This window comes from Acomys minous, assembly GCF_964271855.1.
Source record: "Acomys minous genome assembly, chromosome: 15".
Taxonomy (NCBI): Eukaryota; Metazoa; Chordata; class Mammalia; order Rodentia; family Muridae; genus Acomys; species Acomys minous.
In genome coordinates this window covers 96,762,697-96,781,129 of record NC_140497.1, presented here as the reverse complement: position 1 = coordinate 96,781,129, position 18,433 = coordinate 96,762,697, and the positions used below count along the sequence as shown (strand labels likewise).

At 46.6% G+C, this 18,433-nt stretch overlaps 1 protein-coding gene and 1 pseudogene across 2 annotated transcripts in view; both read left to right on the top strand.

Moving 5' to 3' along the window:
- The first annotated feature begins 2,803 nt into the window (after positions 1 to 2,803).
- Positions 2,804 to 4,914, top strand: LOC311585037 (sodium channel modifier 1-like; annotated as a pseudogene). Its single transcript has 2 exons — positions 2,804 to 2,824; positions 4,171 to 4,914. The product of its transcript is annotated as a sodium channel modifier 1-like (transcript).
- A 5,740-nt stretch (positions 4,915 to 10,654) lies between these two features.
- The window catches only part of EVI5 (ecotropic viral integration site 5), a 151,531-nt gene continuing 143,752 nt past the window's right edge, over positions 10,655 to 18,433 (top strand). Inside the window, exon 1 of the mRNA XM_084758770.1 lies at positions 10,655 to 10,673. The gene's annotated coding sequence lies outside the window, so the exon portion shown is untranslated. The remainder of the gene's footprint in view (positions 10,674 to 18,433) is intronic.

The window sequence follows — 18,433 nt, the reverse complement described above, 5'->3', positions numbered from 1 at the left end:
CTTCTTGTCCCCTCTGGGTGGTGTCCCTCTTCCACAAGACTCCCCAAGTTCTGTCTAACATTTGGCTGTGGGTCTCAGCATCTGTTTCTCTCTGCTGCTGGGTGGAACCTCTCAGAGGCCAGTTGTGCTAGGCTCCTGTCTGCAAGCATAGTGGAGTGTCAGCAAGAGTGTTGGGGCCCAGTACTTCCTTACAGCCTTTGTGTGCCCACCTACACAAGATTGTCACATTTAAGCTTAAGCTAATTAGTAAGGCTCAAATAAACAGCAAATTAGTCTTCTTGGAAAGGTGAATTTTGAGGCCGGATGTGGTGGCACATGCCTTTAATCCCAGCACTCAGGAACTCAGGAGGCAGGCAGATCTCTGTGAGTTCGAGGCCAGCCTGGTCTACAAAAGCGAGTCCAGGACAGCCAAGGCTATGCAGAGAAGCCCTGTCCCGAAAAACCAAAAAAAAAAAAAAAAAGTAAAAACAAGCAAACCAACCAAAGTGCCTTAGACATGACACTTTGTTATTTAAGAATCTCATGGGGCCAGGCATGGTGGTGGCCCACGCCTTTAATCCCAACACTCAGAGGCAGAGACACGTGGATCTCTATGAATTTGAGTCCAGGACAGCCAAGGGTACACAGAGAAACCCTGTCTTGAAAAACAAAAACGAAAACAAAAAAATTATTACTCAAATGCTGCCGCATTCAAACGCAGTTTTTCAAATGTCAACAACATCAGAAACCAAAGTCTTCATGACCTTCAGACACAATTGCCTTCTGTTTTGAGGGCACAGCACAAGAAATTTGCATTAGCATTTTCCTCTGTTTTAGAAGGTGTCAACTCCGGGTAAATGCTCGGAGTTTCTGGCTCACAGTGTATTCAGTGATAGGGTGACCATAGTTGTGTGTTGCTTTTGTTTAGTAGTAATCATACACTACTTAATAGTGGGGATTTTCTTTACATTTGTTTATTTGTATGCCTTTGTAAGATTCAAGGCTGGAGCAAGATGCTTTCTCCTGCCTGGATCAAAGGGAGGTTCTTCCTGGAAACTTCCTGTACAGGCCTCACTTGGCTGGGCTTTCACTGGCTTCCACTGATCTATTCTTTGTAGTAGACATTTTGTTTTTTTTTAAAAACTCAGTTATGGCTGGGTGTGGTGGCTCAGGCCTTTTTGTTGTTGTTGTTGTTGTTTTTGTTTGTTTGGTTGTTTTTTTTTGTTGTTGTTGTTGTCGTTACTTAATTTTTATTATTCACAGTTGTAGCAAACAAATCAAGGTGCAAACAGGGTTTATTTCACATTTACTATATTAACTGGATTTTTGTGTGTCAAATAAATAGGGAATTCTCTTTAACCATCTCCTCAATTTGTGTCCAGGCCAGGAACAAGAGCAAATCTTAGTGCATCTGGGGGGCGTGAAGCTTGCCGAGGGGCAGGCTGCAGGTCATGTGGTCGGAGGCCCGCATTCCCAGGCCAGAGAGCCTAACGACAGACCTGTGTTCTCTACTGCTCCTGCAGAGCAGCCCCTGGCAAAGGGGTGGGAAGAGGAGAACTAATTCCCAGAACCACTCTCATCGAGGGGCAGAGCAGCTTCCTCTCCACCACAGTGGCTTTGCCTCCAATGCTTAGCCACTAGGAACTCAGGAGGTGACAGAAAAAACAAATGTGGCAGGATGAGTGACTGAGGCCAGTGGTGCAGGCCTTTAATCCCAATGTTTGAGAGGCAGAGGCAGGTGGATCTCTGTGAGTTCAAGGCCAGCCTGGTGTACAAAGTGAGTCCAGGACAGCCAGGGCTACACAGAGAAACCCTGTCTCAAACAACAACAACAACAACAACAACAACAACAACAAAACCTCAAAAAACAAAAACAAGTCTCAGTTATGTACCTGGGCACAGTGGTACCCAGCACTCAGGAGGCAGAGGCAGTTTCAGGCCAGCCTGATCTACAAAGCAAGTCCAGGACAGCCAAGGCTACACAGAGAAACCCTGTCTTGAAACAAAACAAAACCAAACAATAAAAAAACCACTTCAGTTGTGCTATGTAAACAGGTTTTTGTTTTAATCCCAAGTGTGGGATATGGAGTCGCTTTTAGTTTGTCCACAGCTGGAAATCACCTTGTGTGGCCAGGAGAGGACCGTGGTCTTTGCCAGTGCAGTTAGTGAAATCCTGAGGACTCTGGGAGAGTGTAAGTGCCGGAGCCCAGAGAGAGGGAAGAGGCTTCAAGGAGACGGATGGAGGAGAAAGAAGCTGCTTGTTCCTCCTGCTGCATTTGCCGTTTGTTGTTGCTGGACTGTTGGACATCCTGACGACCGAGAGTGGTATTTTCCCAAAGAACCCGATGACCCTACCCAGCCAGAACTAGGTCTAAAGAGGTCTGTGTCCCCTGTCCCTTCTAACCTTCTTTCTCTCCTACCTAGATTGAGGGGGTATTTTTAAAGGGAGGTAGAGGCATAAGGAACTCCCCAAAAATAGAGATAAAAAATAGCCTTACAATTAGAGAGTGCTGATTCTTTTATTTTGTTTTTTGTTTTTCAAGACAGGGTTTCTCTGTGTATCCTGGGCTGTCCTGGACTCACTTTGTAGACCAGGCTGGCCTGAAACTCACAGAGATCCACCTGCCTCTGCCTCCTAGCTGCTGGGATTAAAGGCGTGCGCCACCATGCCCGGCTCGAGATTGCTGATTCTACACCTGGCTTTCTACTGGAAATTTAAATAGAGTACTTTTTTCCTGGAATCAACAAAAGTGATGATAGTCTAATTTTGAAATTCTTCAAGGATTCCATTTTATTTGTTGTTTGTTTATTTAAGTGTGTACGCATGTGTTCCTATGGCACATATGTATGGAAGTCTCACCACAATTTATGCTTTGCTCTTCCCACTATATGGGTACCAAGGACTGAACAGAGTCATCAGGCTTAGTGGTAAGCACCTTTACCTGTTGAGCCATCTCAGCAGCCCCCATTAAAATACATGCCTAGTAACAGACTTCATAAATCCTTTCAAGAATCCATCTGTCAAATTACAGTGCTAACATCTGCCTTTTCTTTCAATTACTAGGGCATGTGAGAACTAAGGTGTTCACCAAGATCTTTGGGAGAAACAGCACAGAGTGTTAATTCTTTCTTGAGCATATTAAAACAAGTGTAACTTTGTCAGGAAAATATTCCACACACAAAAGTGTAATTCTATCAGTTACAGAAATAAGCAGCAGGGGACGCCTGTGTTGAGTCACCCATTTGTACGTGAAGTCAGCATCCTGGGACGCCTGTGTTTGAAGGAGTCTTTTGATTGATCTTGGAATGCAAGGGAGAGTTCAGAAGCTCTGATGTAGGACATAGGACAAACACATAAGCTGTACTTGATAAAGTGCCAGTGACGCAGACACATTAAGAGCCATAGTTGAGATGACTTTTTCTGACATTCTATGTTCATGTTCTACGTACTTAACGCAACATGAACATACAAACAACTTGATACTCTGCTGTTTTTGTCAAAGGCTGAACAAGCACACTACACACTCACAGACAGACAGACAGACAGACAGACAGACAGACACACACACACACACACACACACACACACACACACAAACCTCCAGCCATTGCTGTTGCTTTTGAGATAAAGTCTTTTGGTTTTTTGGGGGAAGTGGTTCTTTGGTTTTTTTTGTTTGTTTGTTTTGTTTTTTGTTCTTGTGTTTTGAGATAGGGTTTCTCTGTGTAACCTTGGCTGTCCTGGACTCGATGTGTAGACCAGGCTGGCCTCGAACTCACAGTGATCCACTTGCCTCTGGCAAAGCATTTTCTTAACTAGTGATTGATGGCCTCCTCATTGTGGATAGTACCACCCTGGGACGGTGGTGTTAGGCGCTATAAGAAAGCAGGCTGTCTGGGCGGTGGTGCGCAAGCCCTTAATCCCAGCACTCGGGAGGCAGAGGCAGGCGGATCTCTGTGAGTTCAAGGCCAACCTGGTCTACAAAGCAAGTCTAGGACAGTCAAGGCTACAGGCAGAAACTCTGTCTTAAAAAAAGAAAAGAAAAGAAAAAAAGAAAGAAAGGAAGGAAGGAAGAATGTTGAGCCAGCCAGTAAGCAGCACCCTCCATGGCCTCTGCATCAGCTCCTGCTTCCAGGTTCCTGCCCTGCTTGAGTTCCTGTCCTGACTTCCTTTCACGATGAACAGCAATATAGAAGTGTAAACCAAGTCAGCTCAATGTGCTCAAAAAACGACGAGTTGTGGACTTGCTGGCTAGTTATGTCCCAGAGGATGAGGCGCTGATGCGGTGGGACGGATGTTTCGCTTGTGCGACCCCCTGGCTATGCTGACTGCTCACCGTGCTGGCAAGACGCATCTGTCTCGTCTGAAGCTTTTCTATGGCAAAAAGCAGTCAGGCAAGGGAACAGAGCGAAGTCCAAGACAGCAGAGTGGATTGAAGACAGAAAGCAAAACTGAGGCTCTTTTGCTAACCCAGACCCGACTAATCAATCACCCAGAGTGTTCTACACAGAGCTCCCCACTGGAACAGTTGCTGCTTCAGGAAGCACAGACCCAAAACCCCAGCTGCCTTGGTCTCCAATTCTCCTTTGCCAGCGCCAGAGGTCTGACTCCAGAGTTAGGAACCCGGGCCTAGGGCAGGATCCCCAGGCCAAAGGGTCAGCAGGGAGCCTGGCTTCTGCACCCACGAGCAGGTCCTGGACCGTCCATTATTTTACCCTCCGCAACTCTGGGTGGGTCCCAGATGGAACGGGTCGATGGATAAAAGCTGAAAATTTGACTCTGACTCTGGTGAGGAAGAATCCCGACCAAGTCTTCCTCTTTCCCCATTTGTTTCACAAATAAACCTACAGTCGGGGGTCCTGGGAGCACACTGGGGGGAAAAAAGTGTAAACCAAATAAAAGCTTTTCACACCAAGCTGCTTTTGGTCAGTGTTTGACCAAAGTCAAACTTGCTGAACCAATGAGTTGTCCTGGAATTACTAACAGGAATATGGGTGAGAGGCTACTTACCAGGAGCAGAGACAGCTGGAAAGCATCTACTTTGCCAGGCTGTGGTGGCGCACGCCTTTGATCCCAGCACTCTGGAGGCAGAGGCCGGCGGATCGATGTGAAATCGAGGCCAGCCTGGTCTACAAAGTGAGTCCAGGACAGCCAAGGATACACAGAGAAACCCTGTCTCAAAAAACAAAACACACACACACACACACACACACACACACACACACACACACATTACACCTGTAAGCTCATTTGCTGCTGTTTCTCTGCCTGAGTCGGAAAGCAGCCACTTTAACTTTTCTTTCCTAGTTAATTAAAGGTATCACAGTGAAAGCAGATGTTTGGGTGTGGTTTGTCCCAAAGGGACACCCTGCTGTGCAGGAGTTCCCCTTCCATCTAAACCAGGCTGGCCAGAGACCCATTATCTATCTTAGAGTGGATTTGAACTTGAGATAGTCTTGCCTTAGCCTACCAAGTGGAGCATATAACTTTTACATGTCTGAGTGTTTGCCTGCGTGTATGTGTATATACCACATGTTTGCCCTAAAGTGCTCAGAGGAGAGCACTGATCCCTTAGGATTGGAGTTTACAAACAGCTCTGCACTGTCCTGTGAATGATGGGCCTCAAACCAGGAGCCTCCTGCTGTGCAACAGTTTCTTTGACATTGACACATTCCATCCCTCAGGAAAGCTCCTAAAGCAGGAGAGTAAACTGGAAATATTTCCAGGAAGTTCCTGAAACCAACCAGATTCGCTAGTTAGCCTTGCCAGAGTAAATAGTAAAAGCTGAGAGCCTCTCTCGGACTAAGTCAGAAGCTTTATTGTAAAGAAGAGAAAAGCTGCAAAGAAGACACAGAGAACAGACCAGCTGTCTGGAAGAATGCATCAGAATCCATCAGAATCAATCAATCAGCAGCAGCAGCAGCAGCAGCAGCAGCAGCAGCAGAAGCAGCAAAAGCAGAAGCGGCAGCAGAAGCAGCAAAAGCAGAAGCAGCAGCAAAATCAGCAGCAGCAGCAGCAGCAAAATCAGCAGCAGCAGCAGCAGAAGCAGAAGTAGCAGCAGCAGCAACACCAGAAGCAAAAGCAGCAGCAGCAACATCAGAGGCAGCAGCGGCAGCAGCAGAAGCAGCAGCAGCAGCACCACCACTGGAAGCAGCAGCAGCAGCAGCAGATGAAGCAGCAGCGGCGGCGGCAGCAGCAGCAGCGGCGGCAGCAGCAACACCAGAGGCGGCGGCGGCGGCAGCAGATGCAGCAGATGCAGCAGCAGCAGCAGATGCAGCAGATGCAGCGGCAGAAGCAGAGGCAGAAGCAGCAGCAGTAGCAGCAGATGCAGCAGCAGCAGCAGCAGAAGCCAGCCAAGGTGCCTGGAAGAGGTTTAGGCCAGCTGAGGTACCTAGAAAGGACACTTCCTAACCTGGAGAGCTCCCAGCAGGCTTTGTAGTAGGCTCCGATGTTGGGGGATGGTCTGATGCATTTTGATCAGACCTGACAGGATTCATGCCTTGAGCATGCTGAGACGCTGACACCCTGCATCCTTCATGTTCCAGCCCCAAGTTGCTGTTCCTCATCAAAACAAAGAACAAAAAACAAAACAACAACAAAAAACCCAACAGCTTCAAAGAAGGCTCCTGATCCAAATTGGTCCAGCATTTCAGACTGTCCCACACAGGAATAATATTAAGCCTGGACTTTCTCAACATTAGAGACTGGACCACGAATACTCTTCCCAGCTTGTGTAACCATTTTTCTTTTTAATCTGGGCCCCCTACAGGTATTCTCTGCCCCTATTCAGCTTGAAAACTTTAAGAGAAAGACGCCCCTTTAAGGGGGGTTGGGTAGGTTTTTGGTTGCTTTCTTGGACTATAGATATATATTGTCATTAAAAGGTATAGAGATAGGGGTTGTAAAGAAAGAAAGGGGAGTATAGAGATGTGTAGGGATGATAAGACATAAAGTAGATTATTGAATCTACTCCTCAACCTGAAGCCTTAGTTGTTACTCACAAATAAGGTTAATTTTAATTCATTGATATAGAATTTTGTATATCGATACAAAATAAGTTTAATTTTGATACATTAAAATAGAATTCAAATTTAATATTATCTTCACACATTATATTTCTACTCTAGTATGAGGTATTGTACATATACAACTCAATTGATACATAGTTTACTTCCAATAGTCTGATAGTGTTATTGTAAATTGTTTAAGATAGTTAAGTAATACAAGTCAACTGTTGATCAATTCATGGTCATGTCATGTATAGGAATATACATGCTAGGTTTAACATATGATTCTATAGATATTGTGGTAATAACCCGGGCATGGTGGTGCACGCCTGTAATCCCAGCACTTCGGAGACAGAGACAGACGGATCGCTGTGAGTTCGAGGACAGCCTGGTCTACAAAGCAAGTCCAAGACAGCCAAGGCTACACAGAAAAAAAAAAGGTATTTGTGGTAAAAATAGTTAGATCAGGTCTTCAAAACCTCAGAGAACTATAGAATATGACATTTAAAATATTTTTATTATTTTAAGGATTCTTTGCCCGTAAGACAGGTTAACTCCTGGCAGCACCCAGCCTCCATAAAAGAGATGATGAGCATTGAAGAACCTCCTTGTGGAGACGGCTTTGAGTGTGACAAAACAGCCACAGGACAAAAATGTCCTTGTTTCTTCCACAGACAGAGTTCTGTCTAAAATGGACAAGCTTGGATACAGGCAGAATCAATGGCCAGACTCTGCCAAGACAGGGTAAGCAAGTCCTCAGTGGTTCCTGCCTCACAGATATGTCTGCCAGAGATACTGGGCCAGAGGCTGAAGGTGATGCTCCAACGTTATAGAGTGTGTTGGGTGTTTGTTCAGGCAGTAAACTGTCTCTGTCATTTTTTCATTTTGGAAGCTGCTAACCTGCACTTCCTGTTTACTCAAGTCTCTGATGGGGTTGAAGACTAGATTAGTTAATTTTAAAATTAAGTTTAGTTGTTTAAGAGTTAAAAAGATGCTTTTAAGAATAGATAGATACTTGTAGGTTGATAGATTTGAGCTTTAATAGATGTTGATTTAGGTTCAAAACTTTAGGTTTACCAAGATAAAATAGATATTTTCTACAAGGTTGTCAAATACATTTTGATTAAAAATTATATGTGTAAGTCTTTCCCATTGGTTTTTATAATTTTTCGTAATTGTATTTACTATATATAAAAATGGCCTTTTTTTATTTAGACATAAAAGGGGAGATGTTGGGGCATGGTCTTATGTATTTTGATGCTAATTGCTGCTTGTTGTCTGTGTGACCCACCTTTTGCTTAATAAAAAGCCATCCCAGGGCTGGAGAGATGGCTCAGAGGTTAAGAACAGTGGCTTCTCTTCCAAAGGTCCTGAGTTCAATTCCCAGCAACCACATGGTAGCTCATAACCATTTATAATGAGATCTGATGGCCTCTTCTGTAAAGCACTCATATGCAAAAAAAAAAAAAAAAAAGATACCGCCTTGAGGAGAGAGGAGAGAAGAGTGAGACCTGAAGGGAAGAGAGGAGGCCGCCATGGCTTAGCTGGAGGAGAAGCACATGGCCGGCGTGGATGGAGAATCCAGCCCAGATGAAGAACATGAGCAAGTATACGGGATTATGGATGGGAGGCAGCGTGATAGAAGTTATTGGAAGCAGATGGATGGGATTGAGGCAGGGAAGTAGTTTAGAGGATTGATGTCTGCCCTGCCCCAGGTTAACTAAGGCCATTTTAAAATATGATAAGTGTCTGTGTCTTAATTGATTACTAGCCAGGCCTACAGATAATACAGATAATTTAAAAACAATGCTCCAGGCTCCCAGCTTTATGAGCTGTCACCCATGCTGGGATAGGGTTTGGTAATGCAGCTATCTCCCCCTCTCCCCCCGAGACAGGGTTTCTCTGTGTAGCCTTGGCTGTCCTAGACTTAGGCTGTCTATAGACCAGGCTGGCCTCGAACTCACAAAGAACCGCCTGCCTCTGCCTCCCTGAGTGGAGGGTTATAGTCCTGCACCACCACACCGGGCTGGTAGTACAGCCTATCTTTGAGTCATTTCTGCTCCTGTAAGTAACCTCTCACCCGTATTCCTGTTAGTAACCCCAGTCAAACTCATTGGCTCACCAAGTTTGACCTTGGTTATACACTTTGGTCTGCCATGGGCTCCCCGAGTGTGGTGAGCGGATGTGTGTGTGTGTGTGTGTGTGTGTGTGTGTGTGTGTGTGTGTGTGTGTGTGTGTGTGTGTGTGTTGAGTCTCCTCTGGAAAAAATTGTCACAGCATGTGAAGGAGCAAGAATAGTGTGTCGGATCCCCTGAAAGTGAGTTACAGATCATTATACTTTTGTTCTGGGCTTCCAATGGCTCGTCCCTGTTTCCTCTTGGACCTGCTCCAGGAAGCCTTTGCTGCCACTGTTTCGTGGTGACAGCTGTCATTGTGGTTCCATGGACATTAATGTTCCCGAGGCCTATCATCATTTCTCTTGACTTACAAGTAGAAGTCAGTTCACTGCTGTGAAAGTCACTTTTATTCTCTTGGCTCAGTTGTCTGGGAGGCTAACTGCCTCCTCCTGCTAACCTAGGCCTAGTCCTGGAAGCTCCTGGCCTCTGTACAATCTAACCTAGGCCTAGAATGCTTTCAGCCTCTGAGACTCACTGCTTAATGAACTCACCCTTACTTGTCCTTTCTGAGCTCTGGGCTGCCTGGCTCAACTCAGCTGCTCCGGCTCAAACTCCTCTCCCAGCTGACTGATTCAATCTGGCTTCTCTCTCAGCCCAGAATTGCTCTGCTTGGCCTCAAACCAACTCAGCGGTCTGCTCTAATCTTCTTGCTTCTTCTTGTTCTCTGGCTCATTCCATCTTCACCTGAGTTCTCTCTCTGCAACCCATCTCTCTATTGCTGTCCTGCTAAAAAAAAAAAAACCTGCCTCCTCTCTCTGTAAAACTGCCTTTTAAAGAGCTTCCCTTTCCTCTCTCTGTTCCTGAGAGTAGGGCGTATCCTATTCTGTCAATTCCTCTCTGATTTGTCACCTCATTAGACATCACTTCAAACACGGGTGCTTCCTTTCATTGTTTGAGAGTACAGGCGTGCACCACCACACCTGGACCTAAGCTTTTCTCTACCTGATAGTTGCTCTATACCAGGCTGGCCTTGAACTCAGATCTGTTTGCTTCTGTCTCCTGGATTAAAGGTCTTTGGATGTGAGCTCTTGCCAGAGCAGCCGTGTTCTGAATTAACATTCTTCTTAGACATTTTTCTTTCTGTTGTCTTAGAGACTGACCCCACGCCGCCCTCACACATGCTAGGCAAGAACTGTACCACTGAGCTACACTCTCAACCCCCCTTTTGTTCTTTTGCCTGAACATTTATTCATTTTATAAACAAATAAAAAATTAGTATAAAAAGAAATGCTATGGGAAAATGTTTTCTGATCGGTTTGACCCCCATAGACTCATGTGTTTGCATGCTTGGCCATGGGGAGTGGCACTGTTAGGGGGTGTGGCCTTGTTGGAGGAAGTGTGTCACTGTGGAGGCGGGCTTTGAGGTCTCCTGTGCACCCAGCGTGGAATCTGGACCCCTCCTGCTGCCTGTGGATCGAGATGTAGAGCTCTCAGCTCCTTCTCCAGCACCGTGTCTGCCTGTGTGCTGCCATGCCTCCTGCCGTGACGAGAACGGACTAAAACCCTGAAACTGTAAGCCAGGCCCAACTAAATGTTGTCCTTTAAAAGAATTACCTTGGTTGGCCGGGCGTGGTGGCACACACCTTTAATCCCAGCACTTGGGAGGCAGAGGCAGGCGGATCTCTGTGAGTTCGAGTCCAGCCTGGTCTACAAAGCGAGTTCAGGACAGCCAGGGCTACACAGAGAAACCCTGTCTCTAAAAACCGAACCAAACCAAACCAAAACAATAACAACAACCCTAAATAACACATACACCTTTTCAGGTTTGTGTTGCTGTTTGTTTGCTGCTAGCATAATTGGACTGAGGAAATCACACATGCTGGTCAACTGTTCTCCCACTGACGCCTTTCAGAAGTTCACTTTGTTTGTGTTTTTTGTTTGTTTTTGAAGGAACTCTCTGTGTTATCCAGGCTAGCCTAGAGCTCCTGGGCTTGTGAGCGTTCTAGCTCAGCCTGGAAGGTAGTTTGGAGAGTACAGGAACGTCCTGGCACACACGACTTGCCTCAGCAATTTGTAAAAAATCATTTTGAATTCTGCGTGTGAGCGGGCATGTGCACGACGTCAGGGTGCCTGTGACCTGCAGGGGCTGGGCTGCTGTGGGGCTGCAGTGCAAGGGGGTGGGGAACACTTGTCGGCAACGGAACTCAAGCCCCCCCAGGGGTAGCGTTTGTTCTTGATCCCTGAGCCACCTCTGTAGCCTGGGACTCAGCGTCCTGAAGTTTTGTTTTGTTTTCCTCTCAGCTCTTCAGAGACTTTTCTCTCCTTGTTTCCACCTTCACTGGCTATTCCTTCTTAGTTTATTCCCTTTTTCTTCTTTTTTTGTGCTTTTCTGTACCCGTCCTTTATATATTTAACATGGAATGGCCCTATAATTGGATTTTTAAACCGAAGAATAATACAAAGCTTTAAAGGCGTAGGGGGAGCCGAGCGTGGTGGCGCATGCCTTTAATCCCAGCACTCGGGAGGCAGAGGCAGGTGGATCGCTGTGAGTTCAAGGCCAGCCTGGTCTACAAAGTGAGTCCAGGACAGCCAAGGCTACACAGAGAAACCCTGTCTCAAAAAAACAAAAAACAAAAACATAAAGGTGTAGGGGGGAAAAAGTCTCCCGATAAACTGCGCAGTGTTCCCTTCCCACTCAAACCATCGGACGTCGGTGGAGTCGAGGAGTGTGATGCACGCAGTTAGAGTAACTTTCTAAGGGTGGGAAGGAAAAGACCTTGGTCTACAAAACCTTTTCACTTTGCCAGCATGGTCTGGGATGGGGTCTGTTCAAACCTCCCAGGCTCAGTGAGAGCCAGGGTGTTCCTGAAGGCCGCGCTTCTCCACCTGTGGCCCCCATGGGTGGGTCAAAGCGCCCTTTCTCAAAGGCCACCTATCAGATATCCTGCACATGGGGTATTTACATTAAGATTCATAACAGGCCGGATGTGGTGGCACATGCCTTTAATCCCAGCATTTGGGAGGCAGAGGCAGGTGGATCTCTGTGAGTTCGAGGCCAGCCTGGTCTACAAAGTGAGTCCAGGACAGCCAAGGCTACACAGAGAGACCCTGTCTCGAAAAACAAACAAACAGACAAAATCATAACAGTAGCAGGATTACAGATATAAAGTAGCAACAAAAATAATCTTATTCAGGAGGCAAAGGCAGGTGGATCCCTGTGAGTTCGAGGCCAGCCTGGTCTACAAAGCGAGTCTAGGACAGCCAAGGCTACACAGAGAAACCCTGTCTCGAAAAACCAAAAGAAAAAAAAAATCTTACAGTTACGGGTCACCACACATGAGGTGGTCAAAGCATTAGGAGGATTGAGAACCACTCCCTAAAAACAAGAGGAAGCCCTATGGCCCAGGGGCCCTGGTTCATGAGCTTGCATTTTTTTTAACGTTTTGAGTATGAAATATTTTCTAAAAAATAAAAAAGCACAGGGTGTAGGGCTGCATGCCTGTAATCCCAGCACATGAGAGGCAGAGGTAGGCAGATCCCTGTGAGTTCAAGGCCAGCCTGGTCTACTAATTAAGCCCAGAACAGCCAAGGCTACACAGAGAAACCCTGTCTGGAGAAACAGAAAACAAAAACAAAAACAAAAAACAAAAAACCCCAAACAAAACACACACACACACACACACACACACACACACACACACACACACGCATAAAAGAGAGAGCAAGAAAACATTTATGTGCAATGGGGCTACTGGAGCACGTGCCCTTGGGTCTAGAGCCGGCCTCGGCGCCCAGCGTGACCGGCGCTACTGCACCTACCTGGGCCATTCTTTTCTCAACTTCTGCTTCTCCAGGGCCGAGAAGCACTAATTGAACCCAGGTGTTCTCAGGTCTTTTCCCTCCCGCTCCCGCCCTCCTTTTCTTCCTCCCTCCCCCCTTCCTTTTTTTCCTTCCTTCCTTCCTTTTACTTTTCTTTCCCTTCCTTCCTTTCTTTCTTTTTTCTTTTTTTGGTTTTTCCAGACAGGGTCTCTCTGTGTAGCCTTGGCTGTCCTAAACTCCCTTTGTAGACCAGGCTGGCCTCGAACTCACAGCGATCCACCTGCCTCTGCCTCCCGAGTGCTGGGATTGAAGGCGTGCCCCACTACCGCCCAGCCCTTTTCTTTCTTTTTCAAACATGGGCCACACATGCAGAGCTCCACATCCCTTTTAACAGTTAGGTTGGGTGTGTATGGGTTCCTAAGTTCTTTCTAAAAACCTTCTAAGAAATTGACTCCTGACTTAAAAAAAAAATTGTGGTCTGTCCTACTTTGCTTCTTATTGCCGTGGGGGAGTAAAAGTTTTATTTCAGCTCACAGGTTGTGACAGTCTACCTGTCACTGAAAGAAGCCAGGGATGGAACTCCTGGCAGGAACTGAGGCGGAGACCTGGGGTGAGCCATGCTTACTAGCTGGCTTCCCCTGACTTGTTCATATATATATATATACACTTACTGCTCAAAACCACTTCCTGCATCAATTTTCCTGCATAAATTAGCAATTAAGAAAATGCCCCACATGTACTTATGTATTTAGAAATACATATGTAACAACAATTAATGAAAAAAGAGGTCATGCGCCCCCGAGGTTGCTTAGCAATCTCTGACATCATCACTGGCCCACCACTAGATGTGAGCCAGGGGCCCAAGATAAAAGGAAAAACCACCATCTGTTGCTCTCTTACTCTTTCTTTCTCTCTCTTGCACTTTGTCTCTTTCTCTGTCGCCCTGGGGACGTCTCCCCATTCCCTTCCCTCCCACCCTCTACAGTAAATCTCTTCATATTCATATCTGTCTGGCGCCATCTCATTTTTAATCCTAATGTGTTCGAGACAGGGTTTCTCTGTGTAGCTTTGGTTCTCCTGCAACTTGCTCTGTAGACCAGTCTGGCCTCAGCCTCACAGGGATCTACCTGCCTCTGCCTCTGAAGTGGGTTAACGGTGTGTGCCGCCACCACCTGGTGAGGCTGTGAATTTGGAAAGGAGAGGTGTACAGGAGGGTGGGGCAAGGAGGAACCGGAAGTGGGGGAAATGGTGTAGTACCTCAAAAATGTGTATGCTAATCATCAAGTATACTAAATACCTAAATAGTCTGAATGAAAGAATTAAGTGCAGTAAAAATTTTTTTTTTCTAAATGAAGAGGAAAAAGAAATGCCTCCCAGCTACACCTGCAGGCCACAGAGGCGTTACCTCTTCCCAGGTGTGTCTAGCTTTGTTGACACTGACAAGCACAGAGATCGCACCAGCTTGCCCCGGCTGCCTCTGATTCCTGGCTTCAGACCAGCCTGTGGCATAACTAGCAAGAATCCTGAGTCATCATCACTCTTTAGCTCTCAGATCTTGAGACCCCTTCTGCAGATAGCTTTGAGATTCATTTGCTTCTAAGAGTCATTCATGCTGGGCGTGGTGGCGCACGCCTTTAATCCCAGCACTCAGGAGGCAGAGGCAAGAGGATCGCTGTGAGTTCAAGGTCAGCCTGGTCTACAAATCAAGTCTAGGACAACCAAAGCTACACAGAGAAAACAGTGTGTTTTCACTGTTATACAGCAGTGTATTAACAACACATGCAGTCAGATGTCCGTGAGTTTTTACATTGTTGCTGCTTTGTTTTCACTGTTACATAGCAGAGTGTTAACAGCACATGCAGCCTGCTGTCAGTGAGCGTTTACATTGTTGCTGCTTGAACCTGTCTCCTAGAACACGGGAAAAAATTCTTCCAGAGCAATTGTTTTTGTTGTTGTTGTTTTTTCAAGACAGGGTCTCTCTGTTTAGCCTTGACTGTCCTTGACTCGCTTTGTAGACCAGGCTGGCCTCGAACTTACGGTGACCCTCCTGCCTTTGCCTCCCAAGTGCTGGGATTAAAGGCATGGGCCACCACCACGCAGCTAGAACAATTGTTTTGATGTGATTTCCACTATAAACCAAGTGACAACTGCATTTTGTCCTATTATTTTCATGACATAGGCAGATAACACGGTACATTTACATGCTATAAAGTTACTACTAAAGCAAGCCAGTAACTATTTAGTTTACTTCCAAAGGTCAAGATGTGGAGAAACTGACTTGGTTTCCTTTCTACGTGTTGTGGTTTGAATACTCAGCACTGGTACCAACACTCTCAGTGGCTTGCAACTGGTCTCTGAGACTCTGTCCTTGCCATGTAGAGTCAGTTCCGTGCAGAGCAGCTACTTGATGCTTTCAACTGTTAAGCAATCAGATCATTCTGCTTAGAATAAAAGTCAAGCTGGGAGCCGAGCGTGGTGGCGCACGCCTTTAATCCCAGCACTCGGGGGGGGGGGGGGGGGGGGCAGAGGCAGGCGGATCGCTGTGAGTTCGAGGCCAGCGTGGTCTACAAAGTGAGTCCAGGACAGCCAAGGCTACACAGAGAAACCCTATCTCGAAAAACAAACAAACAAAAAAAGTCAAGTTGGTTGTGGTGGCGCACACCTTTAATCCCAGCACTCGGGAGGCAGAGGCAGGCGGATCCCTGTGAGTTCGAGGCCAGCCTGGTCTACAAAGTGAGTCCAGGACAGCCAAGGCTACACAGAGAACCCCTGTGTCCTAACATGGCCTATGTGGGCTGTCTAGTTGGATTCTGTTTTCTCTCTGACTTTGTATATTAACAGTATTTTCAATCCTGCTCAGCCCATTCTTACCAAACACTTGTGTCCCTAGTGTTCCTTGAATAATTAAGTACATTTGTGCTTCAAAGCCTTGGTGCTCTGCTCTCTGACTGTAATGCTCTTAACTGTGTGTGTGTGTGTGTGTACATCCTGAGTGGCCAGGTGAGGATGTCACATCCCCTGGAACAGCTCAAAGCTGCCTGATGAAGGTGTTGGAAACCAAACCTGAATGCCCTGAAAGCACAGCAAGTGCGGTGGTGGTGCACGCTTTTAATCCCAGCACTTGGGAAGCAGAGGCAGGAGGATTGCTGTGAGCTTGAGGCCAGCCTGGTCTGCAGAGACAGCGCTCCAGGACAGCTAGAGCTGTTACACAGAGAAAACCTGTCTTAAAAAAAAAACAAAACACCAAAAACAAACAAAACAAAACAAAAACCAACCAAACAAAAAAGAGCAACAAGTACAGTTAGCTGCTGAGCCATCTTCCCGGGTCCTCCTCCTCCTCTCTGCTGGGAATCAAACCCAGGAGCTCACAGATATCAGGCATCACAACTACGTTTTTTGTTGTAGTGGTGGGAAAATATACATAAGCGGAAGTTTACCATTTTAACCATCTTGAGTTATAATTCAGTGGCACTGAGTTCATCCGTTGTTTTGCATAACGCTCCTGCCACCTAGGTCCGAGGCCTCCCCACCGTCGCCCCACGAAGCAGTAACGCCCTCTGCACACTCAGCACCTTCTAGACACTTCCTGTGCCTCTGAGCTTGACTCTTCTTCTAGGGACCTTGAGTAAGTGAGATCACATGGTGTTTGTCCTTCTGAAACAAGGGACAGAAGGCAAGCTCTGGGCCGTTAACCTGTTACCAATTAAAAGTACAAGGTGTTTTTCCCTCTGCTGCTTTCTTGGAGCTTGTAAGACACAGACTAAGTCACAAGGTCAGAATGTTTACCGACTGAGGGCCCCTTACAACCAAACCCAGCTAAAACCAGGGGTGCTAAGATAGCTACACAAATGACAAACAGAAGGAAGGAAACATTGTTACCAGAAGACCAAATCAAACAAAACATATGTTTTTTTGTTTGTTTTGGTTTTTAGACAGGGTTTCTCTGTGTAGCCTTGGCTGTCCTGGACTCGCTTTGTAGACCAGGCTGGCCTCGAACTCACAGCGATCCACCTGCCTCTGCTTCCCAAGTGCTGGGATCAAAGGCGTGCGCCACCACGCCCGGCCCAAATCTTTTGGTTGTGTGTTCTTTCTCCATTGATTAGTTTATTTATTCCCTTACATCCTGACCGCAGTCGTCTCCCAGTTCTCCAGCTCACACGTCACATCCCTTCCCCCCTTCCCTCTCCTTCTCCGGGCCCCTGTGGGTATCAGCTTACTGTGGCACATTAAGTCACTGCTGTATTAAGCACATCCTCTCCCACTGAGGCCACACAAGGTAACTCAGTCAGGGGACAGGGACCCAAAGGCAGGCATCAAAGTCAGAGAGCGCCCCCTCCAGTTTCGGGGGGGGGGGGGACCCACATGAAGACCAAGTTGCCAGTCTGCTACATATGTATGTGCACGGGCCCTACGACCAGTCCATGTATGCTCTTTGCTTGCTGTCAGTCTCTGTGAGCCCCCATGTGTTTTGTTTGTTTGTTTTTTGAGACAAGGTCTCTTTATGTAGCCCTGGCTGTCCTGGAATTCACAGAGATCTGCCTGCCTCTGGGTCATCCAGAGGGCTGGGATTAGAGGTGTGTGCTGCCATACCCAGGGTGTTCAAACCCGTTTGTCACAGGACACGTGCTCCTGCCTCAAAGCCTGATGGTCTCAGTACAATCTCTGGGTCCCTCAGTAGTGACAGGGGAGAGCCAGCTCCTGCAACTTCCTCTGACCTCCACATGCACACTGTGGCACACACATAGCCACACACAAAATAAATACATGTAATTTTAAAGTAGATTTTATGGTGCGTGTCTGTAATCCTAGCACTCAAGGAGGCAGAGGCATGTGGGTTTCTGTCTGTTTGAGGCCAACCTAATCTACAGAGCTAGTCCAGGACAGACAGGGCTACCTGTCAGAAACCCTGAAAATAAACAAGCAAAATAATAATAATTTGCCATTATTATTGTTACTATTATTATTGTTGTTGTTGTTATTATCATTTTTGGTTTTTTGAGACAGGGTTTCTCTGTGTAACAGCCCTGGCTGTCCTGGACTTGCTTTGTAGACCAGGCTGGCCTCGACCAGCCTGGCAGTGGTGGTGCACACCTTTAATCCTAGAACTCAGAAAGCAGAGGCAGGTGGATCTCTGTGAGTTTGAGGCCAGCTTGGTCTATGGTCAGTTCCAGGACAGCCAGGCTTTCCCAGCATGCTCTTTACCTGCCAACTCAGAGAAACCCTGTCTTAAAACAAAACAAAAAACAACTATAAAAAATGTTCTATTTATTATTTGTATGAGATGAGTGTTTTCGCCTGAGCGTGTGTCTAGTATGTCCGTGTAGGAAGGAGCCTGTGGGGCTAGAAGAGGGTGTCGGCGTCCCTGGAAGTGGAGTTACAAGGTGGCTGTAAGGCACCATGAGCATGTTGGGAAATGCACCTGGGTCCTCTGCAAGAGCAGTAAGTGCCTTTAACCACTGAGCATCCCTCCAGCCTCTTAACATTTGTCTTTAATACCACATCTTTTCTTTCTT